This window comes from Cebus imitator, unplaced genomic scaffold (genome assembly GCF_001604975.1).
Source record: "Cebus imitator isolate Cc_AM_T3 unplaced genomic scaffold, Cebus_imitator-1.0 Scaffold185, whole genome shotgun sequence".
NCBI lineage: Eukaryota > Metazoa > Chordata > Mammalia > Primates > Cebidae > Cebus > Cebus imitator.
Window position 1 is genome coordinate 5,408,749 of NW_016107500.1, and position 22,495 is coordinate 5,431,243.

The window sequence follows — 22,495 nt, forward strand, 5'->3', positions numbered from 1 at the left end:
CGGCACCCCCTTTAAAGAGTCTGAGACCAGGTGGGGCCGGGCAACACAGCAAGTGTCCTGAGTGCTGGGGACTGACCTTTCCATCACTGCGCTTGCTGTACGACTCAGACCACAGGCACGGGGGCGGGGAGCCTTTCCACCGCATTTTTACAAAATGAGCCCCCTTCAAAGCGAAACAGCATTATTGATCAAAGCGTAGGTGACTCCATATGTAAAGAAGAAACAGCTGGTGTCACCCTGGGCCACTCACACATGCTGCACGGACGCCCCCTCTCATTAAAAACGGGTGGGATCGCATTCCAGGCCCAGCCTGCAAAGTTAATGACCAGCTGGCAACAAAGCAGCTTGTGAGCCTTGTACTACAACGTGGTTACCTACCGGCGTTCTTATGAGTGGGTCTGCGCAGCGGCCCGGCCGGCTGGTATTTGACACACAGACAGGGAAGTTCCCAGGCGCGCTGCGAGGCTGACTCACTTCAAAGTCCTCGCCCTGCTGGCTTGGTTTACACCTGAGCCAATTAGCTCCGGACATCAGAAGAGGCCTGAAAACGGAGCCAAGCCCTTATTCCCGGGCTGCAGAAAGTCACTTGATCCCAGGTAAATGATACAGGAAGAACAATGGAGGGGTGGGGGACCAGCAGGGCGCTGCGCCCCTCGGAGGAGCTGAGACGCAGAGACTGGGCGTTGGCGAGCACGGAGGGCCAGGCCCGCACTCCGGGTGTTTGTTGAGCTTTTGTTGATAACAAAGGAGCAAATTGAAATGAAGCTGTCTGCAGTCTGTTTGCCGCATATCAAATATGCTGTAAGATATGCTGATTTGCGCTTCTGCTGAATTATTGAACATTGAGCTTCCAGAAATCGGGCAGGTGGGGGGAGGCCCAGGAGGAGGGACCCAGCTGGAGCAGCACTGCCCTCTGAACGTTCCACTGTGTCTGCGGGGAAAATGGAGGCTTCCTGCAACCCCAGCACTTTGGGAGGCCGAGGCAGGCAGATCACCTGCAGTCAGGAGTTCGAGACCACCCTGACCAATATGGTGAAAACTCTTCTCTGCTAAAAATACAAAAATTAGCTGAGCATGGTGGTGGGCACCTGTAGTCCCAGCTACTCAGGAAGCTGAGACAGGAGAATGGCTTGAACCCAGGAGGCAGAGGTTGCCGTGAGCGAGCCGAGATTGTGCCACTGCACTCCAGCCTGGCGACAGAGTGACACTCCTTCTCAAAAAAAAAAAAAAAAGGAAAAATATAATGGAGAGTCCAGTGACCCCTGTGTCCTCTGCACCCTCCTCAACTCCCGGTCACTGTGAACTTGCTGAATGGGCCTAGGGCCTCACGGCAGATGAGGCTTGCCACCATTTTTTGGTTCACTTTGGTCAAGGCTGCAGCTGGACGAGCCTCCTACAAAGAGCGGCTATCTGCCTGTAAGACAGGTGCTATGCTTACACCTCCCACGTGTGGGGTAGGCCAAAGAATAGGACCTACTGGAGTCAGGTCAAAGTTCTGCGCATTAAACAACCGTGTTCCCAACACCTTTCAGGGATGAGGCGACACATTTTGGTGCTGGAGACACAGGATGAAGGAGGCACAGCAGCACCCCGTGGTGGTTGGCCTCTGTCTGGCAAGGAGTGAGTGACACACGCATCCCTGCTGCTGGCATCATGTAGGCGATGGCATCACACAGGTATTGCAGAAACCGGGTTCCCTTTAGAAAAAACAAAGAAGAAGCAGGATATGCACATTTTTGAGAGCCGGTGCATGTATGTGGGTGCGTCTTCCTGTGTGTGGACACATGTGTATTTCTGTACAGTGTGCTGAGTGGTGCAGAAGTGCGACCAGGGAGACATCAGGCAAACCCATGTCACAGGGTCCCAAACACAGTGGCCAGAATGATTCACTTACTGAAAGTCCAAGCTTATGTCTTGATTAAGCTCCTTCATAACTTAGGATACGTTTTATTTCCACTGTAAGTTGGAATTACACTCCTGAAATCCACAGTAAGTTGGAATTACACTCCTGAAGTTTTGCAATAAGACGAAATCTTAGGCATTTTTTTTTTCTGTGATGATTTAGATGACTGCATCTCAAGGAACGGAAAATCAGCTTTTCCTCCTGTGGGATAGAGATCATGCCAACTAGAAGGCCCTCTTCGGACAACTCGCTTGGAGTTTAGCCAAGACGTGCATAATTATTTTTCTAATAATGGGAGAGTGAAAGCCACAACCTGTGGGTATGTCTGGCTGTGTAGTGAAGTTGTGACCACAGCACACGGTGGGGCGGGATGGGGTGACATGAGGCTTATCCCCTAGACGAGAACCTGCCCACTGCACATGGAGGAAGAAGAGGTCAGGGCCCCCAGGGGACTCAAAGATGCTGGTGGCCAACTCGGGCCAACTTCCCAGGTTTTCCCTCCTTCCTCCTGCCACGTCCTCCTGGAGAAAGGGCCTTTCCGCCTTCACCAGGTCCTGGACACTGAGCCTGCTCTGCACTCACGGTGGACATTTGGACATTTGGTGGGGTCATTACAGGACAGAGGGGCAAACACAGAGTGCTCCAGATTTTGTTTCCAAAACAACATCCTATTCTAGGACCCATATGCTCAGTTCTAAGGAAAGTGACAGAAGGTGTGAGGCTTACTTTGAGGGTCCTGGAATCAATGTGACATGTGTCCTTCCTTCTCCCCTTACTGCTCCCACTCTGTCTCCTTCCAAGCCAAGCACCAGCACAGCCACACACATATGTGCACGCAGGTACACACATGTATCACTGGTGCATATATGCATGCACACAGCAAGGTACAGGCACATGCATGCATCACTGGTATATGCACACACACACACAGCACATACATGCATCACAAGTACACACACACATGAGCAGAGCAAGACACAGGCACACACATGCATCACAGACACGTGTGTACATGTAGGCATCATGGGTACATGCATGCACACACATGAACCATGAGTACATGCACACACACAGGTGTACACACATGTATGGGTGCATGCATGCACACATATGCATCACAGGTACCTGTGTGTATATACAGGCACACGCAGGCATTGTGGGTACATGCATGCACACACAGGCACATACATGCATCATGGGTACATGCATGCACACATGTGTATCATAGGTATGTGCACACAGCAAGACACAGGCACACACATGCATCACAGGTACATGCACACACATGCACATACATGCATCACAGGCACATGTGTGTACATGCAGGCATCACGGGTATGTGCATGCACACACAGGCACACAGGCATGAGTACATGCATGCATGCACATGAATCACAGGTATGTACACATGTGCACACAGTAAGACAGGCACACACAAGAATCACAGGTACATGTACACACACATTCACCACAGGCACATATGTGCACATGCAGGCATCACAGGTATGTGCATGCACACACAGGCACACAGGCATGAGTACATGCATGCATGCACATGAATCACAGGTATGTACACATGTGCACACAGTAAGACAGGCACACACAAGAATCACAGGTACATGTACACACACATTCACCACAGGCACATATGTGCACATGCAGGCATCACAGGTATGTGCATGCACACACATGCATCATGGATACATACATGCAGGCACACACATGTTGTTATGGTTTGGCTGAGTCCCCACCCAAATCTCATCTTGAATTTCCACATGTTGTGGGAGGAACCTGGTGGGAGGTAATTGAATAATGAGAGTGGGTCTTTCTTGTGCTTTTCTTGTGACAGTGAATAGGTCTCATGAGATCTGATGTTTTTAAAAATGGGAGTCTCCTGGCACAAGCTTTCTCTTTGCCTGCTGCCATCCATGTAAGACGTGACTTGCTCCTCCTTGCCTTCTGCCACTATTGTGTCACAGTTCCCTAGCCACATGGAACTGAGTTCAATTAAACCTCTTTCTTTTCTAAAAAAGAAAAAAAAAAAGCCCCCAGATCACGTCTCCCACCCACAGCTGGCTCTGGGGGCCCCCTTGGCTGCTGCAGAGGATGAGGTCAGGCAGGCATGCGCTCTTTTCATCATCAGTCTGTAGCTCTAAATGCTTCTGCAGGAGCCCAGCTCTGGGGAACTGGACAGACCACACAGGAGCCCAGAGCCCCCAGCCTGACGAGACCCAGCCTCCCTCCATGGCTGCCTCCCGGCGGACCCACCACCTGCTTGTCACGAAGGCAGGGAGCATCACTGGCCTGAGCCAGCTTGCAGTGGGGAGGGTCCCCAGGGCAGAGGCCAGTGCAGGCCCCCAACAGCAGCAGGGTGGGCAGCCGCAGGAAGCAAAGCCATCTACAGAAGGAAAGGGCCCCGAAAGGGAATCGCGTGGCTTGGACACGCAGCAGCACTCAGATCTCAAACTGGAGCCCACACTCCCTGGGCCCCACGTTCAGAATATCTGGTCTCCTGTCCATCTTTTGGGCTGGAAGTGGTGCCAATTACTATGATATTTACTCCAGCAAACAGCAGTTAATAAGCACTTCCGGTGACGTTTCAAGGGCCTCTGTATTTAGAGAGCAGCAGGCGTATTTCCCACTCTGCCACCTGCCGTGGACTGAAGGAGTCCCCCACGCATTCTGTGTGGAGCTTGTCACCCCCAGAGTGATGGTGTTAGCAGCTGGAGCCTCTGGGGATGATGAGGTCGGCAGGGTCCCTCACACACGGGATCAGTGCCCTCACCAGCGAGGCCCCAGGAGCTCTCCTGCTTCCTCTGCTGTGGGAAAACACAGTGAGAAGTCAGCAGCTGCAGGAGGCCCCCATCGAAGCCCAGCCCTGCTCGTGCCCTGATCTCCGACTTCCAGCCTCCAGAACTGAGAAATACGTGTCTGTTTAAAAGTCACCTGCTCCATGGTATTTTGTTACAGATTCCAAACTAAGACACCACCCATGAAATTCACATACCCCTTGTTCATGGACACCCGGAATTAAATAAATGTCATTGAATATCTTGGGCCAGCCAGAAAATGTCTCTGGGAATGCAGACACGAATTCACCGCAGCAACATATTCGCATGTCAAAGTCTCAGGCATGCATTGTTTATTTGTATCTACTTATGGCAGGTGCAAGAGACGCGCACAGGTACACACACCCTGTGATCCACATAAGAGATGGCTGGTATCACGTACCCAGGGCTGATGCATGTGTGTGTGTGTGTCTGTGTGTGTAAGTCCGCTCCCACGTGCCGAGTTGGAGGTGCACAGACTCACAACACGCATGATCTCCTCAGATGGCCAGGCTCACACTCCCTCCAGACAGGAGGAATTGGAAAAAGGAAAACATCCGAAGAGGCGCGCTGGAGGCTGGAGGACTGCAATCAGATAAATTAATGATTCTTCATCATGGTACATTTTTAAATTAGGCGAACAGACCACCGATCCCTTTCCACAGAGCCCTAGACCTCCCCAGAAGCACAGAAGGAGACCTCAGTAACAGAGAGCCGCCCCACGAGGGGGCCAGCGCTGGGGGCAGTGGACATCCCCACCCACCGGGTGTTCTCCCAGGCCGTGAGACATTAATTATATGAACTATGAGGAAATCACTTTTTGGTGCTCCAGATAAAAACAGTTCTTTGGCAGACACCCTCTTCTCTTCATTAAATATTTAATATTTTATATCCAGCATTGTATTAGAAATTTGATCTCAAATGCCAAAAATTTAGGTGTGGTGCTAAGACTCAGGTTGTCAGCATGGAAATAAATTATCCCTGATTTTCTGAGAACTGAAATCTCCACTGGGGGCCCGCCCTCAGTTCCCTGATTCTAAGTGGGCGGGAGTGGGCGAGGTGGGGTCTGTAAACATTGGCCCATTTGTGGCACAGCATCTGTGGCTACTTTCACACCACAGTGGCAGGGCTGAGTAGCTGCCCAAGAGGCCACATGACCTGCGACACCCAGCTGGTTGTGGGACAAATCTGCCACCTCTGTTCTAAAGGAACTGAGGTGTGCAGGCACTGGCAGACGCACAAACCCACACTCACCTTGGTAAGGCTTGGACTGAACTTGGGAACAGGAGCAGACCAGGGCATGGGGCCCACTGCTGGGCCAGAGACACCAGCCTGATTAGAAGGGGCCGTCTGGAAGAAGTGCCTCCCAGTGCTGGAGATGGGAAAGCCCCGGATGGAGATGGTTCCCTTTGGACACCATCAGAGGAGAAAGGCTAGACATTCTCCTACTCCACAGAGGTGTCCCCAGATGCGGAAGTGGAGGCAGGGGTCAGGTCCTGTGTCTCTGAGCAGGACAGGGCCAGGATTCCAGGGACAGCAAATGTGCCTCTAAGGGGCTGGTGATGCAGAAGCCACAGCAGCCCCTCCCTCGGAGATCTGAGCTCTCCCTGGCTGCAGACTCCCCACGGGCTGCCCATGGCCTGGGACCTGTGCACCTCAGAGAGGGGCAAGCCCTGGCGAGCCTTATTCTCATGCAGAGGAAGGAGCCCTGGGACAGAGGGACGGGCTATTAGCCAGTCAGAGCCCACTCGGGGAAGCACAGCCACCAAGACCTAGGGGAAGGTGGATGGGGAAGGAATTAGCCCCCACCTGCCTGAGAAAGCCGGAGAACTTCAGGTCCAGGAGGCCCGGAGGGGCCACCAGCCAGCCAGTGGGCCGGGTTTCCCAGGATGGCCCCTGACTCTGATGCCAGCGACAATGGCTCCTTCCTTTGTGTTTCCAGGCTGGTGGGTAATGGCCTTGCTGTTGCTTAGAGCTCTGGGCTGCTTCTCCTTGCCCCGTTTGACCTCTCAGCCATCCCAGCTCTGGTTTAACCACATTCTGGTGTTAAGTCTCATGTTTGCCTCGCTGGACTCCTAACGCGGGGGACAGGTGTTCAGAATGCTCGTCCCTGTGGACCACACGAGGATGTAGGCTTGGGCCCAATTGTGCATTTCCATTCATCAAAGTCTTGGCAGAGATCTGGGAAGCGGAGTGGTTGGGGAGTGTCCGAGTGTGAATGGCACATTTTAAAGAACCAGGGGTGACGTCAACTCAGCATGAAGCCACAGCAACCAGGGAGCCATAGGTTACTTGTGCACAGGGGCAGAGCAATGACGATGACAGCTATCTGGGTCCAGGTACTGCAAAATACAACGCTCTGGCGTGATTTCCTGCCTCACTGTGGCTGACCCGGCCCCATCCCCGAGGTGGCTGAGCACCGTGGTCGGCAATGCCCTGCCTGCCCAGCTGGACCTGGGCTTCGGTCCTGGCTCTCAGCCGTTCTGTAAAGTAGAAATAGTGAAAGTCCCTTCCTCCCCCAGCCTTCATGGGAACCAAATGTATCATTCAATACAAAATTTCTGAAACACTGTTCCACATTTTCTGCCTCCATTGTCTCATTGTTCAGTCCTTTTGCAACTATTTGCAAAAAAAAAAAAAAGAACTGCAGCTGATTAGAAGTAACTTTGATTAACTTGGGTTAAGTTATCAAAAGCTCAACGGCCTTCACGTTAACCCCGTTAGAGTGCAGCTTCGCACCGCTGGTCATCAAGTCCTTTCTATTCTCACTCTGCGTTCACCCCAAGCAGCACCTCCGGAAAACACCGCTTAGTGACGGAGGCTATTTCTGTAGGAAGACAGACGTTCTGGGTTGGACTTCATTTTTTACCCCTATTTCTCCCACTGGGGAGAAGACCCTCGACATTTTACCTCAGAAACATTGTTCTTCACCAAATAAAAGGATTACTTTTTGGGGGGAAGAGACTTTGTGAAAACGAATATTTCATCAAAGAACAAGGATAGCTTGGACCAGCTGATCCCTCCACTTCTCTCCTGAAGGGCCTCTCTCCTGAGCCGCACCCTCCATCTGCCCGCTGAGCGCTGGCCGCCTGTTGGCCTGGGTGATCACGCTCACTGGGGCCGTGGTCTGCCTGGGAGCCCCCACCCACGGCTACCAAAGCACCTGCTCGCGTCATCCGTCCGGGAGACCAACCCTCACATTCACTTTCAGCCTCCTGTTTTGCTACAAAAGGGACCAACGCCTTCTGAAAACAACTCATCCTTACTAATCAAATGGAATTTAGGTTTTGTAGAAGCAACTCATTGTTTATTCAAATTCATGTTTTATCCTTTAAATAGCCTGGGATAATGTGCAAAGTAGAAAAGTTCCTTTTAAAAGTTGTCTTTCTTGTTAAAGAATAAGTGTGCTGAGGGTTACAGCTCTTTTAGAATTTGTCTAGCAGGCTTTCTGGTTTTTGCCAGAAAACCCCTAAAAAAAAAGAAAAGAAAAAGATAAGTGTCCTAGTAACTCTGTCAAGCCCTAACCTACATAGCCGTTAGGCAGACTGTACTTACAGGCACAGAGTACATTCTATATCCTTGTACGTTAACCAAGATATCTGTGCTGGACGTGCTCACAGGCATGTCCCATCTCTCCAATGTTTTCACCGGTTTAGAAAAGTTTTAAGTTGTTAGCCAATCGTGTTTTAGTTTAGATGGTGAGGTCTGGCTCCAGCCAATGGAGATCAGACACAGCAGTGAGGACAACCCTAAAAGTGTTAGGAACAAATTTGTGTGTTTTCCTTTGCTCATTGCACTCTCGTGGCAAGATGGCTAGTGAGAGTACCATTTCTGCAGTCCACGGAGTAAACATTGCATGGCTAAAAGATCCTTTGTCTCCACGCTAATTTTTCTTTGCGACACTGCGCATCTATTTCCAACAGATAAGTTACATTGCTGCTATAGTATTGTCAATGATCATAAACATGACTCCAGGTGAACAGGCACCACGGCATAGACACAGTGGTGGTGGCAAGAGCAGCACAGCATCCATGGCCCCGTGCCCTCCCCTAGGCTCCAGCGGCTCCATCTCTGGAGGGCATGGAGAGCCCTGGGCAAGCTGGCAGGTCAGCGATGCGAAGGTGATTCCAGGAGGACCTCTGAGGTTTCCCTGTTTTCCAAGGTGCTCCTTCGTTCTTCAAAACGAACACCGGGCTCAGTGGCTCACGTCTGTATTCCTAGTACTTTGGGAGGCCAAGGCAGGTGGATTAGGAGGTCAGGAGTTCAAGACCAGCCTGACCAATACGGTGAAACCCTGTCTCTACTAAAAATACAAAAATTAGCAGGGTGTGGTGGTGTGTGCCTATAGTCCCAGCTACTTGGGAGGTGGCGGCAGAAGAATCACCATAAACTGGAAACCACTCACGCCACCCAAGTTCTTTCCCTTCTCTCTGATCTTAGTGGCAACAAATTTAATTCACTGCCCTGCTACGTCTTGCTGAGAAAGCACATGTGGAGCACCGGGTAGATGACAGAGAATGCTTCTCATCTGTGCTAGTCTGCTCTCACGCTGCTATGGAGGAATGCCTAAGCCCGGGGAATTGACAGAGGAAAGAGGCTTAATTGACTCACAGTTCCACATGGCTGGGGAGGCCTCGGGAAACTTGCCATCATGGGAGAAAGTACCTCTTCACAGGGCAGCAGGAGAGAGGGTGAGTGCCAGCAGGGGGAACGCCAGGTTGTTGTAAAGCCATCAGATCTCATGAGATTCACTGACTAGCATAAGAACAGCATGGGAGAAACTGTCCCCATGATTCAGTGACCTCCACCTGGTCCTACCCTGGACACATGAGGATTATTACAATTCATGGTGAGATTTGGGTGGGGACACAGAGCCAAACCATATCACCATCACCCCAGGAGTCTCAGCAGTTTGAAGACATCAACCGATAATTCCTCATGGTAGCTGTTAGGGCAATGCAACTAGAAAGGACATCCCAGGGCTCCCTGCCATGCCCTGGACTATGGCTGCTGCTTGGAGTTTGTGGGTGAAGATGGAACCAGGAGGGGTAGCACCCACCATCAGTTGCCTGACCCGTGCCCTTCTGCTGCTGACTCAAAACAGATCAGTGCAAGGCTACAGTCTCAGATGTCAGCTCACACTCCAAAGAGAACCTTACAAAAACATCTCTTGCCCACTCCACCTCCACCCCAGCCCCAGCTCCTGATGCAAAGGGGAAAATAACCAACTGTTGGGCTGAGCATGGCTGGTGGCTCATGCCTGTAATCCAAGCACTTTGGAAGGCTGAGAGGTGGAAGGACAGTTTGAACCCAGGAGTTCCAGACCAATCTGGGCAACACAGGGAGACTCTGTCTCTACAAATAAAAAAATAAAAAGAAATTAGCTGGGCATGATGGTGTACCTTTGTGGGCCCAGCTACTCTGGGCTCAGGCTACACGATGGCTTGAGCCCAGGAGGTAGAGGCTACAGTGAGCCATGATTGTGCCTCTGCGCTCCAGCCTGAGTGATAGAGTGGGATCATCTTTTAAAAAGTCATATTAACTGTTGACTGTTTTAGATGTCTCTCCTACCATTCCATTTTGTATTTTAAGTAACATTTATACTACTACTTATTGATTATTTAGGATGGGAAGCTGGGTACCAACGGTCTCCTGTGGAAGGTGAAAATTCAGTGGATGTATTCCTGAAATTCCACTACACACACACACACACACACACACACACACACACACACGTTCACAACCACTGTCCAAAGTAGACTACAATTTTCTTTCTTTTTTTTTCAAGTTCACTTATCCTTTCTTTTTTTATTTTTATTTTTATTTTTTATTGCATTTTAGGTTTTGGGGTACACATGAAGAACATGCAAGATTGTTGCATAGGTACACACATGGCAGTGTGATTTGCTGCCTTCCTCCCCTTCACCTATATCTGGCATTTCTCTCCATGCTATCTCTCCCCAACTCCCCACCCCCTGCTGTCCCTCCCCTATTTCCCCCGACAGACCCCAGTGTGTGATGCTCCCCTCCCTGTGTCCATGTGTTCTCATTGTTCAACACCCGCCTATGAGTGAGAACATGCGGTGTTTGATCTTCTGCTCTTGTGTCAGTTTGCTGTACAGTTTCCTTTCTTTGCAAAGATTTTTCTTTTTGTTTGTTTTTTTCTGGATTTCACAATTTTCTTTTACGTATCACGCCCTGTACCCAAACTTTCTATTGGAGCTGGAAGATTCCTCACGGTGCAGGGAGGCACATCAGGCCATGGGCAGCCCCTTTCATGAAGGGCTGGGAGAGTCTCTCCATCCTGCTCCCCCAAGACCAGCCCCCCCACTCTCCTGAGGGCTCCCCTTCACCCTTCACCTGCTGGTGCACACTTTTCCATGTCTGGGGCTGGGCATGGGATCCTCCTTCATTTTCTAGTTTGAAACATGCCCATTAGCTTTTGGGGGAGACAATGCGCACAAGACCTTTTATTGAGGCTTTGAATATTTGAAAACACTTTTAAATTTTACTTTGACATTTGAAAGCTTAGACAATGTTTTAGAAATAACTGAATTAATGTAAGAGAGAGAGAGAGAGAGAGAGAGAGAGAGTGTGTGTATCACTGCTGCAACTGAAAGAATCCCAATCTGAAAACCATTAATAAATTCAGGGGTCCTGGGCTGGGGCTGGACAGTTTTCTGAGAAGTGAAGGCTTCAGGCTCCATCGGGCACTTGGAACTGGAGAGGAAGGAGCTGGAAGGCCCTGCCTGGGCTCCGGCTTTAGGAAGATGCCTGGCCGCATCCTCAGCTGTGCCTGCATCCTAGGGACCACAGCCCTGCTGGGTGAGGCCTCCAGCTGGGCTCCCTTCCTGCTGGCCTGTGTGGGGTGGTCAGGGGAGCAGCTGCACATCTGTGTGGGGGGCAGCAGGGGTCTGTGCATTCTGCTTTTCATCAAACGCAAAGACCCCTTCCACTCCCCGCCCTCCCCACTATCCCTGCCTTCAGAGCTGCTCTGAAGAGGTGGCTCCGATTTCTGCTCAGCGTGCTGAGGCCCCTCCACCTCCACGTGTCTTACCCTTCCTGAGGCTGTGGCATCAGCTCCCTGCTGTTCATGAGGCCAGGCCACGGGTCCAACCACCTTCAACTTCCAGAATCATCTGTACTCGCCCGATGAGCTTTCGTCTTCTTTTTTGTTCCCCCTCTCATAAGTTCCTGCTTATTTTTATTCCTTAATTTTATGAAAGCTCTGAGCAAGAGGGCTCTCATGTGAGTCTGTTCAGATATATATGATGGACTGGGAGCATGTTAAGAAAAAACAAAGAAACATTGGTTTGAACATATATTGGACCATTTTCCCATTATGTTCTGACAAAATAAATTCTGTCTACACTTGGAGGCTGGAGGCAGACACAGAAGGAAGTTGCAGGTGCCCCTGGGCTTTCTCTCCTCCCCAGTGGCTTTTCTGATTCCCCCATTGAGTCTTCCTCCCAGATTTCACATGGGGCTGGCAGAAAACAAACGGCAACAACAAACACACATGCACATGCACACATGTGCGCACACATACACACATGCACAGGCATGCACACACACGTGCATGCACACATTTACACGTGCACACTCACAGGCACACACAGAGGCACATACACGTGCACATACATGTGCACACTCACACACATGCAGGCACACACACATGCACAGGGGCACACACACATGCATACACACACCCAGGTATGCATGCACACACAAGCAAGCACACACACATAACACGCAGACACATACATGTGTGCACTCATGCACACACACACACACATGCTCACACATGCACACTCACATGCACACACATACAGGAACACACGTGAACACGCACACAGGCACATGCTCACATGCACACACATACACACACTTGCATACGCACATGCTCGGGCACACATGCACACAAAAAAGCAAGCACACACTCACACATACACACACACAACTTTACAGAACTCCCAGGACACAGCAGGTACCTCATGGAGTTTCGGGGCAGGGGGAGCAGGGCTTGAGGGCACTTACCGCTCCTCTCTGACACCCACCACAACTTGGTCTGCCATGAGGGCATCTCAGTAAAGATTTTTACATCTAAACTTTCTACAGGAACTTTTCACTTTCCCTCTCTGATTTCTCCCAGTATTTCACTTCTGCTGCTGCTTTCTCTGCCTCTGGGGCTGGCTGGGACCTCAGCTTCATGGTCTCTCAGCCTGAGAGGCTTCCCCTCTGCCTCGGGCCTCATGTGCCCAGGCCCTGGCACCCAGCTCCCCCTCCCTGAAGCTGGCATCCTCGCAATTTCACTTTTGCGTAATTCCTTCTGTTGTCTCTGGCTCCCCCAGTAGACAGTCAGTGTTCCATGTGCAGCATCGTGACTGGTTCGGAGCAAATGACAGGTTCCCGACGGACATTCCCAGGGAGCAGCTGCCCCAGCTCTCAGTCCTGCTGCCCACGAGTCCCTCGCTACAGACATTCCACAGTGTGGACCCACCTCCCACAATGCAGGTGTGAATTTTAAAACAAATGTGTGTTCCTCTTTGATGTAGTAACTACAGCCTTATTTAAAATTCTTATTGGGTTTGATTTAGGAACATAACAAATTAATTTTCAAATTAAATCCGTGTTTTTGGAAATTTTTATACATAGGTTGAATACCAAGTTTATACTCATCCTATGAAACATTAAAACTCAAGGGATATGTGGCACCCTGTGGTACCGCAGTGCAGCAAGTGAGCGTGTTTATGTCATGTATTTTTATACATGGCACCCTCACATGCATGCACACTCGGGTGTTTCTTCTGTTGTTTTGAATAGGAAGAAGTCAGTCCTGATGTTTAAGGGTGGCCTGCGATGCTGAATTTTTGTTTCCATTGGAATAACTGATAGCTTCTTGTCTCTTTTTTTTCCTCAAATAACTCCACCCCCCCGATGTGGTTTGGATTTCTGTCCCCACCCAAATCTCATGTAGAATTGGAGGAAGGGCCTGGTGGGGGGTGACTGGATCATGAGGGCAGATTTTCCACTTGCTGTTGTGGTGACAGGGAGTGAGCTCTCGTGAGATCTGGTTGTCTGAAAGTGTGTAGCACTGCCGGGCGCGGTGGCTCACACCTGCCATCCCAGCACTTTGGGAGGCTGCGGGGGGCAGATCACAAGATCAGGAGTTCAAGGTCAGCCTGGGCAATATGGTGAAACCATGAAACCTATCTCTACTAAAAATACAAAAATTAGCTGGGCCTGGTGACACACACCTGTAATCTCAGCTACTCGGGATGCTGAGGCAGAAGAATCACTTGAACCTGGGAGGTGGAGGTTGCAGTGAGCTGAGATTGTGACACTGCATTCCAGCCTGGGCAACAGAGACTCCGTCAAGAAAGAAAGAAAAGAAAAGAAAAGAAAAGAAAAGAAAAGAAAAGAAAGAAAGAAAGAAAGAAAGAAAGAAAGAAAGAAAGAGAGAGAGAGAGAGAGGGAAGGAAGGAAGGAAGAGAAAGAGAGAGAGGAAGGAAGGAAGGAAGGAAGGAAGGAAGGAAGGGAGGGAGAAAGAGAGAAAGAGAGACAAAGAGGGAGGAAAGGAAGAAAGAAAGAAAGAGAGAGAGAGGGAGGGAGGGAGAGAAGAAAGAAAGAGAGAGAAAGAAAGAAAGAGAGAGAGAGAAAGAAAGAGTGTAGCACTTCCCCTCTCACTTCCTCTCTCCCCTGCTCCACCATGATAAGACAAGCTTGCTTCCTTCTCACCTTCCACCGTGAATACGTTTCCTGAGGCTTCCTAGCCATGGCTCCTATAGAGCCTGCAGAACCAAGAGCCAATTAAACCTCTTTCCTTCGTAAATTACCCAGTCTCAGGTAGTTCTTCATAGCAGTGTGAGAATGGACTAATACACGCCTTAAGGCATCTTGAAGTCACAGTTTTGTCTGGGAGTGGTGGTGCATACCTGTAGTCCCAGATACTTGCTGAGGTGGCAGAATCATGAACCCAGGAGTTTGAGGCTGAAATGAGCTATGATTGTGCCACTGCATTGCCAGCCTGGGTAACAAAGCAAGACTGTCTCAAAAAACAAAACAAGACAAACAAGAACACACAATTCTATAGGCGCAAGATCTGGCTTGAGACTTGGTACAGTGAATGCACTGTAATTCAGCTGTGATTCTTTACCCCTTGTTCTTTCCCCAGTCTGAAATTTAAAGGATGTACAATATAGAAGATTACTCTCTTTTTAAGTCTATGTTTTAAGCAATTTCATTATCACATAATTGCAGCGTATTACTTTGCTCAATTTTAAAATAACCATTGGTGTGAACAAGGTGTCTAATGTGGCAACAAATATTTCCCAGAGTACAAATGGTCTAATGTAGGTAAATACGTTCACATGGCAGATACTATGAAGAGTAAAACAAAATAGTAGTTTTTAAAATATGAGACTATTAAATTTAATTGTAGGCTTAAAAATTAAGTTTCATTGCCCGCAAATAATTTTAATAAAACTTATATCTCTTTCATTGAATCTTAAGAAAGCAAAAACAAGAACAGAATAAGACATTCATATTAAGTGACAAAAGGAAAAGTTCCCAGTGCCAGGAGCTATTTGATATTTGAATACGTTACCAAGAGACGGTATGAAGTTTCTGAAACTTTAAGGGGAAAAAAAATGACACCAGTTTGCAACCGCTTAGTGTAACTTAAGTATAAATCCCGTAGGTAAAATCCCCTGGCTGAGGTGGCTGGGGGGCGAAGCTGACCCTCGGGTCTACTCGAGGGCACTGGGGCAGGAGATTTTTGCCACTGGTGAAATGGCAAAGAATAAATACTGTGCTTACAATCTGCAAGTATCATGGTGCAATCAGCTGTGGTTATTTCTCAAGGCTCTTTTTGCACAAGTTAGTACTTGATCGGTTCATCATCTCGTCCATCAGCCTTCTTTCTCACACGTCTCTCTTTCTTGTTTCTTTATCACTCCAGAAAGGACATGCTGAAATGTCCATAAAGAGAATGTTCTGGAATGAATACCAGGCAGTGTGGGGTTAGAAGGCCAGGACTGGGAAGCAGGGGTGGGGTCAGAAAGTGCAGGGAGCCTGGCTCCTCACATACCTATCCCCAGAGTGGATTCCAACCCGTAGCCCAAGGCTGAATATCCCAAAGGAATAAGCTGAAACTTTTCTTTTTCTCTTGATTGTTCATGGCTAATGATAAATTCAAAAATCAAAGCAAGGGAAAATTAAGAGAATTCACTGGATAATTTATAAATAGATGATGAAAGCACAAACACGCATTTGTGCCCAGACTGTCCACCTCCCTGAGTGGAGATTATCTGGGCCTGCATGGAATTCTTGCCTGCATGAAAATCACTGATAGATAAATATTGGCACAATACAGTGTTCTGTTCTAACCGTCTAAATATTCCATGACACTCAACATTTCTGCCTTGCAGGGTGGCTTTGAGAGACACCCTGAAATGAGGCGATGAACACAGAAGTTCTCCCTAGACTATGAAGCGCTTTATAAGTGAAGCAATGAACTTTTACAGACCAACATTGTTATGGAAGATTTTCATTCTTTAACGAAATGACCATTCTTGCACATGCGTGATTCTTTGTCATGAGTAAGAACAGAACTTGTGTGTATTAGTCTGTTCTCACATTGCTAGTAAAGACATATCTGAGACTGGGTGATTTATAAAGAAAAAGAGGTTGAACAGACTCACAGCTTCACATGGCTGCGGATGCCTCATAATCATGGCAGAAGGTGAAGGAGGAACAGAGGCACATCTTACATGGCGGCAAGCAAGAAAGCGTGTGCAGGGGAATCGCCCTTCATCAAACCATCAGGCTTATTCGCCATCATGAGAACAGCATAGAAAAACCCACCCCATGATTCAATTATCTCCATCTGCTCCCTCCCGTAACATGTGGAGATTATTTTTATTTTTATTTTTTATTGCATTTTGGGTTTGGGGGTACATTTAAAGAACATGCAAGATAGTTGCATAGGTACAAAACCATTCAGGACATAGTCGTAGGCAAGGACTTCATGACCAAAACACCAAAGCATTGGCAACAAAAGCCAAAATAGACAAATGGGACCTAATCAAACTCCACAGCTTCTGCACAGCAAAAGAAACAATCATTAGAGTGAATCGGCAACCAAGAGATTGGGAAAAAATTTTTGCAGTTTACCCGTCGGACAAAGGGCTGATATCCAGAATTTACGAAGAACAAAAACAGATTTACAAGAAAAAAAACAAGCCCATTCAAAAGTGGACAAAGGACATGTAGAGATTATTACCATTCGAGGTGAGATTTAGGTGGAGACACAGAGCCAAACCACATCACTGTGGTTTTTACCTGAACAGGCAGCATCGTTTACAAGAGCTTGATTTTTCAGGTGAGAAAGTTAGCGCAGTTCCTTCTTCTGCCTGAGGTTTAGCTGCTCCTTGGGAGTACCCGGGCTTCCCTAACCACAACAAAATGCACACGGCTGTGGAAAGGGCAGCATTGATTTTTCTCAGCCACCCCACCCTCCTGACCATGGAGACCGCAGTATCCATTTCCCAGCCTCCTCTTGCATCTGAATGCTTGGATTAGTCACCTGCAACCTCAGATGCTGGGCGAAAACCCAGGAGACACCAGAGCCCTTCTAGCCGACATCTCTCCATGGCTCAAGAGCAGAAGCTGCAGGAAATGCAAGCCCTGGGTGCGAACATCGCCATGCAGTATGCACCTCCTAATGCCACTTCCAATGGGAAACTGATCCAGACCATGCTGGGCAGTGCCACAGCCCGTTTGTTCTCTGATCCTTCCATCTCCTGCCTCCCTGGGCACCTGGGGTTAGCACCACACTCCTTAGGCTCCTGTCTCTTCTTCAAAGGGTGAAATGTGGCCACACACTGATCCACGTGACTTCTTAATTCCCCTCTGGGGCATCCTTTTCTTCAACAGATGTTTTCAAAATAATTAAGTGATGGGGATCATGCATTATTGAAAACGCTGGATGCCTCCCTAATGTTCTTCACATTTGTATATTTGTCAGCACAAAATTGAGTGCTTGGAAATGTTGTGCTTATTTATTTTTTAAATTACTGAACACACTCATCCTAGCCAACTGAGGAGAGGGGAGCAGCAGCTGAGCAAGCTCTCTGGTTCCTGCAGACATTCCACAATCAGTGGTTTGGGCCATCATGAAGTCCTGCAGGATTTGGGAGCAAGGAACCCTTTAAAAGACTATTCAACTGATTACCCACCCATAACATAATCCCCCAAATTGGAGCTATTTATTTATTTATTTTAAAAATTTCAGGAATTTTACCTTCTCTCTTGGTAACCATTTTCCAATGATAAATAGCTCTTGGTCTAAGAAAATGTCCTTTTTCCTAGAAATATCCGTTCGGTGTCTAGAATCTTAAAGTCCGGTTCACCTGCACCCCTTACTGTTGCCTTGGAACTTGCTCGGGGCACATATGACATTTCCGGACCACTTGGTCTTAGATCTGATTGTTATCTTCACCTAGGCAATGCAAAAATCTCAGTGTTTTCGACGCCCGTGTTTCCAACATTACAGACATGGTAACAATTCTGAGAAACATATGAGTCTATGGTATTAAAATGAATTTGTAATTTTCATGTGATTCTAGATTGTTATCTCCCTTTGTGAGCATATTTTTGGGTGTCATTGGTATTTATTGTTAGAAAATATTTGAACTGGGTGCTGTAAGCCTGGGCTGACATCCTGCAGGTTTTCACTCCATGTCTCAGATCTGCTTGGGAGACACTCTCCAAGGTCACAAGTGACCGAATGTGTCTTAGGATAAGATGCTTTCAACAAGGTGGCAGATTCTCATGCCCATAAGAGCTGCTCAGATAAAAGCATGTCTTTCTAAAAGGAAATTTTCTGGAAAAATGTTGTTCCAGAATGCCTTGGCTTTCAAGCTAAAAATTTGCTTATTTACATTTTCCACAAATATTTACAGAGTAGTCACCTTGTTGCAGGGTCTGTAAATTCAGCCATAAATGTGACAAAAGACCGCCCAGTTTTCATGGAGCTTAAACAGTTGGGAAAGGGGTAAATCAGCAGTGTCTTAAGGCGTGTCCAGGTCTCCTGACAACTGCATGCATGCACACGTGTCACTTCCTGGCAATCGTATTCCCAATTCCTCCATGCCAAGTTGGCAATTGACCCTGTTTTCTGGGACTCACAGGGAGGTCAGAATAGAAGCCTGGGTTCAGGGCTGCTGGCTAATGACAGTGTTCTCCGTAGGAGATGGGGCAAGCAGGAAAATGACCTCATGTACCATTTCGCCCCGCCCACCCACGAAGCACCAAGGCCAGTGCCAGAACCTGTCCACGATTCCCAAGTGGGATTCGCGAGGAGGTGTCAAACAACATGGTAGAGGATCTTGGGCTCTAGTTGGACGAGACAGAGGAAGAAGGAAGAGGAGGATATTTAAAATACACAATCAAAAGAAAAATAGTACATATTTCTCTTTGATATTAAAACAGCATTTTGGTAATTTTTGACAAATGACTTTTAAAAAATCACCATTTAACGCCGTATGCTTTTAAGAGCCTTTGGATATTAAAAATAAGGGAATTTTTTTATTCTTGACTGAAATGTGGTGTCATGAAAGTGGCACAGTCAATCAAAATCCTTTCAAATAGGAAGTCTAAAACTGATGTTTTAACATGTTTGGATTGGCAAGATTTAGAAAAATTATTCTGGTGAAAAATCAATGATGACAGAACTGTGCCAGGGAAGATGGAGTACATTCTTCCTATTTCTTTCTCTAAAAATAACTAAAAACTTTGGACGTTAATAGGAAACAAATACGTAATGACTCTGGAAGGGGGAAAGATGACAGACTGGCTGGAAAACCTGGGACCCAGGGAACAACACAGTGATGAATTACCTGAGTTTTCTTTCTGCCTCAGAAATCCTAGACTTGATGCTAAAGTTAGCAACTCAGAAATTCCAGCAGGTGCAGAAAAACCATGCAAGACAGCACTCTCTGAAGACATAGGCCCAGAAAGGAGTAGCCTAGCAAGACAGAAAACTTTAGACAATAACCACACTTCTCCCTGCCAAATGCCACATAAAAAACACGGCTTCACCAAACCCACACCAGCCAGGGCCAGTGGCGCACTTAGATGTCCACCCCCATGATGCTGTAGTGAAGCATCCCAACATCCCAGCCAGGTAGTGGCAGAGAAGGCCAAGTAGGGAGGCTAGATTTTCTTCATCACTGGGCAATAACCAGGCCACCCCACCCAAGATCAGGGGACCACATGAGGAGCCTGAGCTTCCACCCAAGCAACGGTAATGAGGTATACACCCTTGCTTCTGGGTGGGGGACCAAGTAGAGAATCAGGAATTTTACAACTGCTTAGTAGCAGTGAGGCTACTCCACCAGTGAGTCAATGAAGCCCACATGAGAAGGCAGAGTGCCCAGCCCAGCTTGCAGGAAGAAGAACCACTCCCTTGCGATGCCAAAGGAGGTTATTGGGAATTTGAACATTCAGCCCCACATCCTTCCCCTGTTGAGGTGTGCCAGAGAATATCCGTTAAATTAATTGGTATAAAGAAGATCCTGCATTTCATAAAAGAATGTAAAAATATTATGGTTTCAGTTAAAAATCACTCACTGTACTGTAAACCAAAGATGTCATTGATGTTAAAATTATCTGACAAAAACTCAAAGCAGCCATGAATGAAAGGGGCTTTGGGGAAACATATGACCACACTTGAAGCAAAAGCAGAAAATGAGAAAATCTCAGGAAACGAATAGAAGATGTGAAAAAAAAATGGAAATTTAAAATTAAAACTACAAGAATTTTAAAAAGAGTTTACTTGACACTAGAACAGAGAAAATAGAAATGGCAAATTTGTAAATAGAATAATAGAAACCACCCAATTTGAATAGCTGAGAGCAAATGGATAGAAAAAAAAAAAGTTATCAGAGCCTCAGGGGTATTTACGACAATGATTTTTTTTAAACTAACTTTGTGTCAGAGAGCCACAAAAGGAAAGCAGAAAGAGAAGGAGCTGAAAAAGTGCTCTAAGAAATAACGGCTGAAAATTTCCCAAAGATGACAAAAGACAGAAAACTTTTGGTTACAAAAGATAAGCAAAACTTTCTCAAAATAAAATTTGCAAAGAATACAATTTCCCAAATTTATACCAAGACACATCATAGACAAGTTTCTGAAAACTAATGACAATTAAAGTCTTGAAAGAGAAGCAATATCCTACTTAGGTAAAAAAATGGTTCAAATTACAGCAGATTTCTCAAAGGAAACTATGGACATCAGTAGGAAGTGGCACAACACTCTTGCCACTGGAAGAAAAGAACAATTAGCTCAGAATCACAACCAAGTGAGAATCTCTGAGGAATAAAGGGTATATCTAGACACTCACAGATGAACAAAAGTTAAGAAAAAAATTTGCATCAGCTGTTATACCTAAAATAATGGCTAAAGAAATTTATTTAAACAAAAAGAAAATTATAAACAAAAAAATCCTGGAATATCAGAAATAAAAAGGAAGCTTAGAAGAGTTGAAATTATGGGTAAATGAAATCAGTTTTTCTTCTTCTTGAATTTTACATATTATGTTTGATAACTGAAACAAAAATTTTAGCAGCATTTGATTTACTTCTAAATATTTGCATAGAAATATTTAAAATTATTGATAAACAAGGAGGGTAAAATGACATGAAAATAAGTAAGGTCTCTATATCTCACTCAGACTGGTGAAATGTTGTCACAAGTTGACTGAAAATTATGAACATATAATGTAATACCTAGAGCACCACCTAAAATGCTATACAAAGAAATACTCTAAAAAATTATAGGTATAGCAAAACTAAATTTGAAAAAAAAAAGTTCAAGCAACTGATAGGATAAAGAAATAGAAATGAAAAAGAGAAAGGACACAAAGAAAACAAATAAGAACATAAATTTTAATTGCCAATACATTAATAAATGTATTAAATATAAATGGTCTAATATCACTTAAAAGACAGAGATTGACCAAATGGATTTTTTTTTTTTAATGACAACCATATCCAGGGTTGTGGCTCTTGCCTGTAAGCCTAGAACTTTGGGAGGCTGGGGTAAGCAGATTGCTTGAGTCTGGGGGTTTCGAACCAGCCTGGGAAACATGACAAAATCCAGTCTCTACAAAAATAAAAAATTACCCATATGTGGCAAACACCTGTGGTCCCAGCTTCTCGGGATACTGAGGTGAGAGGATCACCTGAGCCCAAAGAGGCAGAGGCTGCAGTGAGCCATGATCATGTCACTGTACCCCACCCTGGGTGACAGGGCAAGACCCTGTCACAAGTCATACATACATACATACATGCATACATACATACACACATAATTAAAAAGACAACTATGACTCAACTATATACTGCCCACAAAAAACCTCACTTCAAATTTAACAATAAAGGCAGACTGAAAGTAAAAGAATGGTTTAACATGGTTTAATGCAAGATCTATTATAATCCTAGCAAGTTTTTTTGTAGATATAGACAATATTACTCCAAAAATTGTATAGAAATAAAAAAGAACTAGAAGAGTTAAAAATTATGAAAAAGAAGAATAAAGTGAGAAGAACCAATCTAACAGGTTTTAAGACTGATTTTATAGCTACAGGAATGATGACCGTGTGACATGGGCGGATTAATGGTCACACAAATTTAGGGAACAGAATAGAGAACCAAAAAATAGACTCACACAAATGTGCCCAATTTATTTGTGACAAAACTCC

General features: G+C 46.6%; 1 long non-coding RNA gene and 1 other non-coding gene across 2 annotated transcripts; both read left to right on the plus strand.

Moving 5' to 3' along the window:
- Positions 1–3,678: 3,678 nt before the first annotated feature.
- On the plus strand, positions 3,679–20,057 carry LOC108316262. The gene is made up of 3 exons (XR_001830263.2): positions 3,679–3,792; positions 8,876–8,883; positions 20,047–20,057. It is a non-coding gene; the product is annotated as an uncharacterized LOC108316262 (long non-coding RNA).
- On the plus strand, positions 8,141–8,202 carry LOC119473796. The gene has a single exon (XR_005203017.1). It is a non-coding gene; the product is annotated as a U7 small nuclear RNA (small nuclear RNA).
- Positions 20,058–22,495: the final 2,438 nt, after the last annotated feature.